Below are 11,039 nucleotides of genomic sequence, written 5' to 3'. Positions count from 1 at the left end.
TGTGCCACATCTTCTTTATCCATTCGTCTGTCGATGGACACTTAGGTTGCTTCCATGTCCTGGCTATTGTAAATAGAGCTGCAATGAACATTGTGGTACATGACTCTTTTTGAAACCATATACCCTGGTTTTCTCAGGGTATATGCCCAGTAGTACCCCACCTAAGTTTTTAGACCGTTCCCAGTAGGCTGTGTAAACTGAAAGGAAAACACAGAACATAAAAGTTGTTAGTTAAGTTTTATTCAGGGTCCTTACTGAGGACTATAGCCCAGGAGACAGCCTCTGAGACAGCTCTGAGGAACTGTTCTTAAGATGTAAGTGAGGAGCCAGCATATATATACAATTTTGCTGGGAAAAAAAGAATGTCGAACATAAAGAGATTACTGCTAATCACAGAGAATGGACATCTCAAGTTAAAGATTTTAGTGCTTTTCTGTGTATGGGAAGATGCAAGAATCTGGGGTCATTGAAATTTTTCCTTAAATATGTATCTTAACTATCTAGAGGCCCGTCAATCCAAAGCACAGAATACTTCCTGTTTTTCTCCATCCTGAATTCCCCTCAGGGTGCATAGTCAATGGGTGACTGCAGTGGCTAATAATTTGATCCTTGTAGAACTGTTATGGCAAGCAACATTTTTTCTTTACAGCTATATCATATCAGCCAAATTAAATCATTGCAGGTCACGTGACAAATAGCTCTACTATTTCTATAAACAAATATTATGAAATCAAGCCATTGATTTCACATTTCTCCATCATGTATGACTTTCATAAGGACTCCCAGTGCTGCATCTTTAGAACATCAAAAGATTGCTAGAGGTTCCATTTGTGTACACACATGGCTCGGTAGAGCTTCTAACTCACAGCACCTCCTCAGCCATCGTAGCTTCTCTGCTGTCCCTTTGTAACTTTATTTTTAACTTCTGGATTCAGCTTTAAAATGGAAAGCTTTCCACACTTCCTGATTTTTCCCATCTTTTCTGTTCTTTCTCACCTCAGTTTGTATGTAGATGATGGTGATGATAATGATGACTGCACCTTTACATATCATGCTTATGCTACTTTTCTCCAGTATCAGCCTGGCCAGCTGGGACCTGCTAGGTCAGATCGGCTAGAAACAGTGCTGACACAGAGCTTCCCAGGAAGGTCCGCTCTCCAGTCTTGGAGATTACCCCATCCTACTCAGAGCACATTCTCTTAACACATGGACTGTCTCCCTCTGGGAAGGCACATCAGAATGCAGGTAATACCTGGATTTTAGACAATACTTAAAAACATGACAAGGCAGCCACAGAAAGAAATGGATGTGCTACTCTTTAGCAGAGAGAATTGAATCAAGGGATCACAGCAGAGACCTTTAAATACCCATAACTGATTCTCACTTTTAAGAATTTAGGGCCAAAGGACGTTAGTGGTTTAGCCCAGTAGTTTCTGAGTGTTACAAGCAGAGGTAAACTATTTGCAAACAAAATCCCTGAAGGATTCCCGATAGATAGTGTAGGCCCACTCTGACTGCTGTAGCCATCACCTATGCCGGCCTCAGGGTGGTCCCAAAGGAGGCACTTCCTCAAAACCCTATTACTTTGAAAAACACAGTTAAAAGAATCATTCATCAAATCTAGTTTCTTTCTTTTTTTTTTAATTTATTTTTTGGCTGTGCCACACAGCGTGCGGGATCTTTGTTCCCCGACCAGGGATGGAACCCGTGCCCCCTGCAGTGGAAGTGTGGAGTCTTAACCACCGGACCACCAGGGAAGCCCCCAAATCTAGTTTCTTCATGATATATGAGAAATTATACCAGGAGTGGTTAAGGTCATTACCAGGTAGTAGGAGGGGGCAGTTGGTGGCAATATTTAGCCTAGAAACTGGTCTCCTGCCCCAGTTTGGGTCTTCTTTCACCACATATCCTACTTCTCATTTGATCTGCTCCCACTCAGTAATCTTTCATGATTTAAGTTCATATCACCAATATTTGAGGGTCTCTTACTCATATTATTTTGTTAAGATTTATTTAAAATGGATGTGCTTTTTATGCGCATCATGGTAGGATGATAAACATTAAAAAGGAGTAGAAAATAAAATAAAGGCATAAGACAATACTTTTAAAAAAAGGATTCATTTCATTTTTAATGGTAACCACAATAAAAATTTAAGGTAAAATGTATAGAAGCATCTTTAAAGTTCTCACTTGACTCTAATTGTTTTCTTGTGATGCACACTTGTTCAAGTACAGGTATTTCAGTCTGATTTTGAGAAAATGATCTGTTCACTCTTCCTGAATTCATAAAACTAAGTTCTGAATTATAAGTATGCTGTTACCGTCTCTAAAATCTAGATGAATCTTGGCAATCATGGGGAAAATTGTTAAGCTCTCTAGATCTTTAGCAACGCTTTTGTTATTCTGACACGCTGTCCAGGCTGCCAAAAACATATCTAGGTGATGCGGTCCCTGAAGAAAAATTTATTTATGTCATACCTTTGGATGAAGAACCCCCTTAAGAAAAGAGTTTAGTCATTTGGGTCCCATTGAAATTCCCAGCAATTCTTTCCCCATAGTGTTTTTACTAATTAAGAAGCATTTACTTACTGTCTTTTTTGTGCATTCTATAGGGATAAAAAGAGTGATTTAAAAAACTGAATTCAAGCCATCAGTTATTTATTTACCCTGCATGTCTGGTTTTAACAAAAATTCTGAGTTTTGACAACTGCTAAAAGTAGTGTTCATATCTGTTTTGTGTTCCTTTTTAAAATACTCTCAAGTCACATGTTAGGAGATGACCCATCAGATGAGATTAGCTTTTGAGTTTACATGCCACCTCAGGTTATATTTAGTGCTACTGGCAAAAGATTTTATGGGTCTGCAGATCTTTCAACTTTGTTCAAGTTTTTGGCAAGATTTTTTTCTGTGTGTGTGATATTTGTTTCCTCTTGGCAAGTTTCTGACAACTTGATGCTTTTAAAAATATATGCCTGTGATGTGATCTTCAATACTTGCCTTGCACCATTTTATATTTTGACACGAAAAAGTTAGTTTGTACCAGGCCTTGAGCTCAACAAAATATATGCTCATATGTGTTCCCACATTTTAAAAGGTTGTCCTTTCTTTGGAGGGCATGTCTATGGATGTACTCATATATGTAGAATTACATATATGAGAAACTGGATAAAGAAGAAGAGTTGTGGCCATGGGAACTCATCCTTCACCTACTCACCACTGCCTTCAACAAGACCAAGAAGAAATGCCAGAACAATTTTCAGCCTGTTTTCAAACAGGATACTGTTGAAAAATCATTCTTAAAGGAGGAAAAAGCTTAATCTGAAAAAGTAGGACACATTCATTAATTTTTTTTCTGTCTGTTTCCATTTGAAGTCTTTAGGAGAGCAAGTTCATCTTTACCACTTTATAAATTTATTTATTTATTTATTGGCTGTGTTGGGTCTTCGTTTCTGTGCGAGGGATTTCTCTAGTTGCGGCGAGCGAGCGGAGGCTACTCTTCGTGGCAGTGCGTGGGCCTCTCACAGTCGCGACCTCTCTTGTTGCAGAACGCAGGCTCCAGACGCGCAGGCTCAGTAGTAGTGGCTCACGGGCCCAGTTGCTTCGTGGCATGTGGGATCTTCCCAGACCAGGGCTCGAGCCCGTGTCCCCTGCATTGGCAGGCGGACTCCCAACTGCTGCGCCACCAGGGAAGCAGCATCTTTACCACTTTAAAGTGATATAAAGGGACATCAGAATGGGCTGTCTCATCATAGTTAACCACTAGTCCCTTAGTTTACTGTAAGTTAAAATTTTTGGAAACTGCTGAGGTTTCCCCCTTTTTCCTCTGAGCAGCTGCCTTGTAAATAAATGTGCAATGTCTGGTCAGCACTGAGGTTGGTTGAAGAATGTTTAGGACATTTTCTTTGATCTCTACTGAGGGAAAAAAAATCTAATTGTGTGCTTTACTCTGTAGGATGCAAGGAGGCAGTCCTAGACAAAAGCCTCCAATGTAATTTCCATATGGAAACCATGGCCCTAAAAGAACTCTTTCTGTCTTATAATGTTCCAGATTTGAATTCCATCTGTACCCACTTTTTAGTTCCTTTGCTGCCACTCCAGAGCTGAGTCACTGTGAATAATCTCTTCGTCTTTGAGGCTAGGTCAAACCTGAAGGATAACATAAGAAAATGCCTCATCCTTAAGGTTGAATTAGCTCTTTGGATTTGCGAGTATATGCTCTTTGCTGAGAGCTACTACAATGTCTACCTAAATGTCTTCATCTTAGACAATGGGGCACCAAGGTCAGGATGGCTGCAACCTCAAGGCAAAGGCTGTATATTTTTCCATTAAATATCATTTGGCAGAGAAGACTTAAATGCTGCTGTTTTGCTATGATGAAGCTAGTGGTGTCTATGGGTAAATTTAAGGATATACATTCTCAGAGCATATTTAAGCATTTTAAGGATATTTTACCCAATACTTTAAAAAATGCAGTTTGCTGTATTGTAATTCAGAGTATTAACTTTTAAGTTTGAGGGCATTTGCCAAGTTTTAGAGAAAGAAGATAAGATTTAGATGCCAGAATATTTTTGACTGTGGCCTCTCCTTACCGCTAGTGAGCTGAATAATCAGCTCACTAGTGGATGGGAAATGATGGGAAAGTATTTCTATCTAATGCAAGTTCTGAACTACGCACCCAGTGATTTAATATAATGATGTGTGACCACACTTTCTCAGGCATTATGTAAACATGACAGAATCAGGAAAATGGACACAGTATTATCAAAGTGCAGATGGGAAAAATCACTTTTTTCTCTTTGATTTTCAACTTCTTCCTCTTAAAAGGAAATAGGATTAAATTATTCCTAAGGATAGTTTCAGCTGCAGTTTTCTATAATTTCAAGTTGATATAAATTGACTGTGGTCTTCATTATACACTTATACATCATATCTTGAGTTCTCAAAAAGTCCTGTCTAAAATAATAACTACTCTGTGTTCTGAAATAATATCTACTATATCATTGGATAAGTCATATTGAACAAATTACTAAAAAGTTGTTAAATATTTAAAAATATTCTTTCAATAAATATTACACCATTAAGGAACTGGAAGTCTGTCAGTATGATGGGAAGTGAACACGAATAACTAGAGTGTGAGGCAAAATGGATTGTATTAAAAGCTTGCTGGAGGATTAGATGTGTTTTGTAAACCGTAGTGGGTCTTAGCACACTTTGCGTGAGAAACAGGTTGGTGCATAAAGTAATAAGACCAAGGGATAAAATTTTTCTTAGACCTATTTTTCCATGCTTTCTTGAGAGTGATTTTAGTACCTTAATGAAATATATTTGCTTTCATAGACATTCACGTGTGTGTGGCGTGTTCTTTGTTGGGATGATGTGTGGTGTTGATGGAGATGAATGTGGAGGATGATCTTGTTGCTAAATAAGTGCTATTCTCTGGAATTTGGTAAAGCTTTTTTATTTATAGGAACTGTTTTTAAAGCATTATAAACTTGTGTTCCATTGACACATTTTTTAAGTCTCTAAATAGCTATGTATTCTATTAGGTCCTAAATATTAAGAGTCTCATCAAATTTCTCTTAAATATCTGTAAAACAAAATCATATTCACATTTGAAATAGAACATGAATGTGGCCCTGTGGAAAAGATGCATTGAATATGACTGAGCCCCTTCCTTGGTTTATTTTTCTCCATGGCACTTTTTATCATTTAAGTACTGTATATTTTAGTTGTTTATTTTCTTGTTTCCACTTGCAAAAATGGCTGCCTGGGTTTCAGCCCAGTGTGTCAGGGGGCATTTCAAAGAGAATGGGGTAAATGGGCTGGTCTAATGCTTTGAAAATATATCTATTATATCTGAATGGGGTTGCCTATTTACTAGATTGTTCTATCACATACCCACTATGGGCTTCGAACACCAAAATACGAACACATCACATCTCCAATGTCTCTTTCTATACACTTGAAATTAGAGTTTCCATTAGACATCAATTATCTAAGTGTGGTTTATCTTTTAATTAAAATATTTATTGGCATAATTAAATCAATTGTAGATGGATTATTAAAATCATCTTAGAAATAGTAACTAAGGATCATTTGTTTATACTAAGAAAAAAAGTAACTTAAATGTCTGAATCTTTCCAATAATTGTTTCCAACAATTCTTTCTTCTATTGGAATTATTCCTTATAAGTATTATAAAAATGGTGATGGCTACTGAAAAACAGAATTTGTGTTCTCAGGAAAACTTGTTTTTATTGGGAACAGATTCTAAGTTATTTTTTGTGAAATAGTTTCCAGTGCTTCTTTTCCTGATTAGCATCTATTCCTGATTTTGCTTTTATTATGTATTTGTACATGAGAGTAAAATTGATGTAGTTATAACACCTAACAAATACACTGAACTAAATTAACAAGTGAGAAGACTTAGAGAACAAATTTATGGTTACCAGGGGGGAAGCATGGGGGGAAGGGATAGTTAGGGAGTTTGGGATCAACATGTCCACACTGCTGTACTTAAAAATGGATAACCAATAAGGACCTAATGTATAGCAACTCTGTCCAATATTATGTGGCAGCCTGGATGGGAGGGGAGTTTGGGGGAGAATGGATACATCTATATGTATGGCTGAGTCCCTTTGCTGTGCAGCTGAAACTATCACAACATTGTTAATCGGCTATACTCCAATATAAAATAGAGTTAAAAAAATAAATTAACAAGTGAGAAGGAAAACGTGACATTTCTTTTACACATAATTACTGAACAAAGAATAGAGCATGGGTGTTTTGCTACAATAGAACCCATTTTGAAACTTTCAGTGATATCAAGGCAAATATTATAAGAAGATTTGTTAAAATATTTATAGGAAAAAATAAGACTCTAATGTCAAAGTGAATATTAAGAAAAATATGTAAACATGACAGAATCAGGAAAATGAACACATTATTATCAAAGTGCATAGCCATCAGATGAAAGATATGAAATAAATAGCAGCTGGGCAATTTGAAGGCTAGATGCATCCAGTATTATATTTGGAAAACAGTACAAGCCACTAGCATCTAAGAAATGACAGACTATCTAGTGAAACTTCTCTACCATCAGGAAGAAAATGCCTGAGAAAGTGTGGTCACACGTCATTGTATTAAATCACTGGGTGCATAGTTCAGAACTCACATTAGGTAGAAATACTTGCATGGTAGAGGGAAAAGTGGAGAGAGCATTATGGTTAATATTCTTTGATTGTAAGTAACAGAGAGTAACTCAAGCTAGCGTGTGTTTTTAAAAATGTATTTATTATAAGTGTCTCATATGCCGACAGCATGACTGTGGCCAGGCTTCAGGAAGGGAGTGACTCCAGGAATTGGAAAACATCAATTTCTCCCCATTTCTTATCTCTGCCTCTTCCTGTAAGTGTGCTTTGAGCACAGATCTAACACCTGGCTGGGAAGACACCCAAAGACTATGTCTACATAGACTTGTAGGGTAAAGCTAATGCGATTCTTGGAGTGTTGATCATGGGCAGAAGGTTGGACCTGGGATGGTGACTTTTTCGATAGAGCTGAGAATCTTTAGGGCTTGTGCTCAACATGAAAGGAGTTTGGGGGTAGAACAGGTGTGTCATAGTAGGGCAAGTCAGAAAGTAAGTTTATGAGATCTGATGTCTGGGAGGTAGGGGCTCCAGAAAAGGACCACAAGCTTGGCTAGGATCTCACAGGGCCTTACCTTGCCCTTCCTGCCCTTTTACTTGAGAGAATGTTCTTCCCTGGGCTCTTGCTTGGCTTGCCTTCAGTCTCAACCCAAGTGTCACCTAATCAGAGAGACCTTCCCTGAGCACTCTATTTAATAAAACCCCTATACCACATTTAAAGTACTCTTTCATAATTACCCTGTTTTATCTCCTTAAGCATTTATTTTTCTGAAATTGTCTTGTTTGTTTACTCATCTATTATCTGTTCTCACCTTCTTCCACTCTTTGTGACATCAGAGGCCTTTTCTGAGTTGTTCTCCTTTGTGTCTCTATCATCTAGCACAATGCCTAGCACATAACAGGTACACAATAGATATCTGTTGGATAAATGACTAGGAGCATATATTGCTACTGTAGAATTGAAGCTAGGAGCAGTATGTAGTACTAGAGCTGGGGATTGTATGGTACCTTGATTCTGTAGCAGAGTGAAGATTTTTCTTGTCCTATCAGAGGAGGATCTGCCCTCCCACCTATTGGGGGCTTAAAGTACTTATTTATTATACCTATGCTTCAGTAAGATTAGGAAATCAAGACTTCTCAGCTGGTTTGGGGCTCAATCTTAGTATAGGAGAGGGGATTATGTGCTCAGAGTGTAAAGGGCCCTTGGGCACATCAGATACCTCTATGCCCTGTGAGGAAGGGCTCAGCCATCTCTTACATATTATTGTTTTAGAGCTATTGCCTACCTCCCAGATTCAAGGAAAGACAAATGGTGGTTTTGGGAAAGAAAGAAGTGGCTGCAGCTATTACACTGAATTTCTAATAGAGACCTTATGTGTGTGGGGGTGTAAATGAAGGAATAATTTATTTTAAATCACCTCTATACATTTGAAAGATTTGAATTAGATTCTATGAAAAGGTAGGATATCTGCAGGCAAGCTTGAGTTTTGGTGTTAGGATACCATGGTTTTCCTTGTAAAGTTTATCGATATCTTTAATATCATAGGACTCAAACAAGGTCCTATGCTCTTCCTTTTGGGCTGTCGTTCTGAGGAATGAACTTCATGAAAGGATAAGATGTATGTCCATATAAGCGAGAGGAGTTTCTCCAAGAAGGAAGTTGGAGTGAAATTTGGAAGAAGGCAGGGAAGCTGGTCAGTCTTGAGGATTAACTTTTTTGCTAGAACTTCAACTCAAATGGCAGGTTTTGGTAACATTACATTGAAAATATGTTGCAAGTTTGTCTACATTATATGCTGAAAATCATTTTTTATGTATTGGTCATTTCTTTAATTGTTTTTGTCTAAGAATAAACTTGTTTTTGCACAGCCAGGAAACTTTGCTCTCTGAATGTCAGTTTCAGCAATCTCAGACTAAATAAATGAGTCTAACTTTAGTAACTTGTGGCTTTCACCACAGTCTCTTCTCCCTATATTTATGAATCTATTATTTATATTCTTTCTTGGGGAAATTAAGTAATGCAATTAAGATTTGCTTATTCTAGAATGTGTTAGAAAAGGGGAGATTTTAGCTTAGTCCCTCCTGAGTTCTCCCCTTAGAGGAATTTGCACCTTCGGATCATGTGTGCTTCTCAGGGCTGGTGTGAAAACACATTCAAAAAGTTCAGGCCTTCACAGATTAAATGCCATGTGCTAATATCAAGTTTGCATCCTCTGTTCCAAGTTCTGCTGAAAGTATGCTGGGTGAATCTCCACTGACTTTTTAGAAAAACTCAACTCCCATACAGAGGAGTAGGATCTAGGTCCAGTATATATCCCCCATTCCTAAGAGCACATTTCCCTAAGGCTGAGGTATTCTGAGAACTGGTGAAGGTGGGGTCTAGGGAGACAAGAAAATTTAGTTAATGGCGACTATCAGGACACCAAATCCCACTGAAGAGTAGAAGGGAGTAGGCAGATACAGGTTCCTTTCTCTTCTGACTGTACAATTCCCAAATCTAGTTTCTTTCAAGATCTTCTCAGACTTCTGCTTCTAGCTAAGAGAGAATACAGAGATTGAATTTAACCTCCTGCTTTAAACAAATAAGACAAAAATATATGATAAAATAGTTTTCAAGGCACTGGACATAAACAATGAAAGATAGTGATCCTTGAAATATGGGAAACACATGAAGTTAGCCCTACCATTGCCTCTTTTATTGCCTGAGAGAGTTTTTAGGCCTTGGCACAGAAAAAAGAAATGGAGGCAGAGAACGGTGGACTCCCTGAGTTAAGGAGATGCTGCTGGGAGTTCAGAGAGATTATGGTAGGTAATGTTCACAGGGCTGAGTGTTGAAAGAAGAGAGCTGCACAGAGAGAGAATCTTGGAAATCTGCAGAGGATCCTTCTCTAGTATTCAGTAGAGTACTAATCAACATCTACATGGGAGGAAACTACCTAAGGTCAAGGAAAGAACTATTCAAAAAAAAAAAAAAGATTAGAGGTAATAGAACCTGGTATTCACATACTGCCAAGAAGAGGGCCTGATTTCACCAGCTGCACTGGAAAAATCTCACAATTCAGGGCATTGAGTAGAGTACTCAGAAAGGTCTCAACAGTGAAGAATAATTAATCAGCCCTAAACTAAATGTTACTCTAGTCCTACTTAACAAATCTTAAAAGCAAAATCTAAAAAGATCAAATTTTTCCCAAATAACTTAACTGTGTTGAAGAAGAAAACTCAAGAATATTTATACAAAAACATGCAGCCACCAATAATATAAAAATCACAATTCCTGGTATCCAATCAAAGATTACCAGGAATTTAAAGAAGCAGAGATACATGACCCATAATGATGAGAAAAATCAATCAATTGAAGCTGACCCAGAACTGGATTAATAAAAGGACATTAAAACATTAAACTATATTCAAAAAGCTAAATAGAATATCTTTAAAAGACCCAAATCAAACTTCTGGAGATGAGAGCCACAGTGACTGAGATTTTAAAATATACTGAATAGGATAAACAATAGATAAGACATTACAGGAAAGAAAAAGGTTAGTATATTTGAAGACATAACAATAAAATGTATCCAAAACGAATGGTTGAGAGACAAAAGAACATAAAAGAAAAGAAAAGGGCGTCAGTGAGCTTTGGGACAACTTCAAGCAGCCTCATATGACTGTAATTGGAGTCTCTGAAGAAAGGGAGTGGGGTATACAAAAAATATTTGAATAAATAATGGCTGAGAAATTTTCAGAGTTGTTGAAATTTTAAACCCACAGATCCTGGAAGCTCAATGAATCCCATTTACAAGAAACATGAAGAAAACTACACCAAGTCACGTTATGATTAAATTACCAAGAAGGAGTGATGAAAGGAAAATCTTAAAAGCAACTAAAGGAGAAAAGA

The sequence above is a fragment of the Physeter macrocephalus genome, chromosome 1, assembly GCF_002837175.3.
Source record: "Physeter macrocephalus isolate SW-GA chromosome 1, ASM283717v5, whole genome shotgun sequence".
NCBI lineage: Eukaryota > Metazoa > Chordata > Mammalia > Artiodactyla > Physeteridae > Physeter > Physeter macrocephalus.
This window is presented reverse-complemented; position numbering follows the sequence as displayed.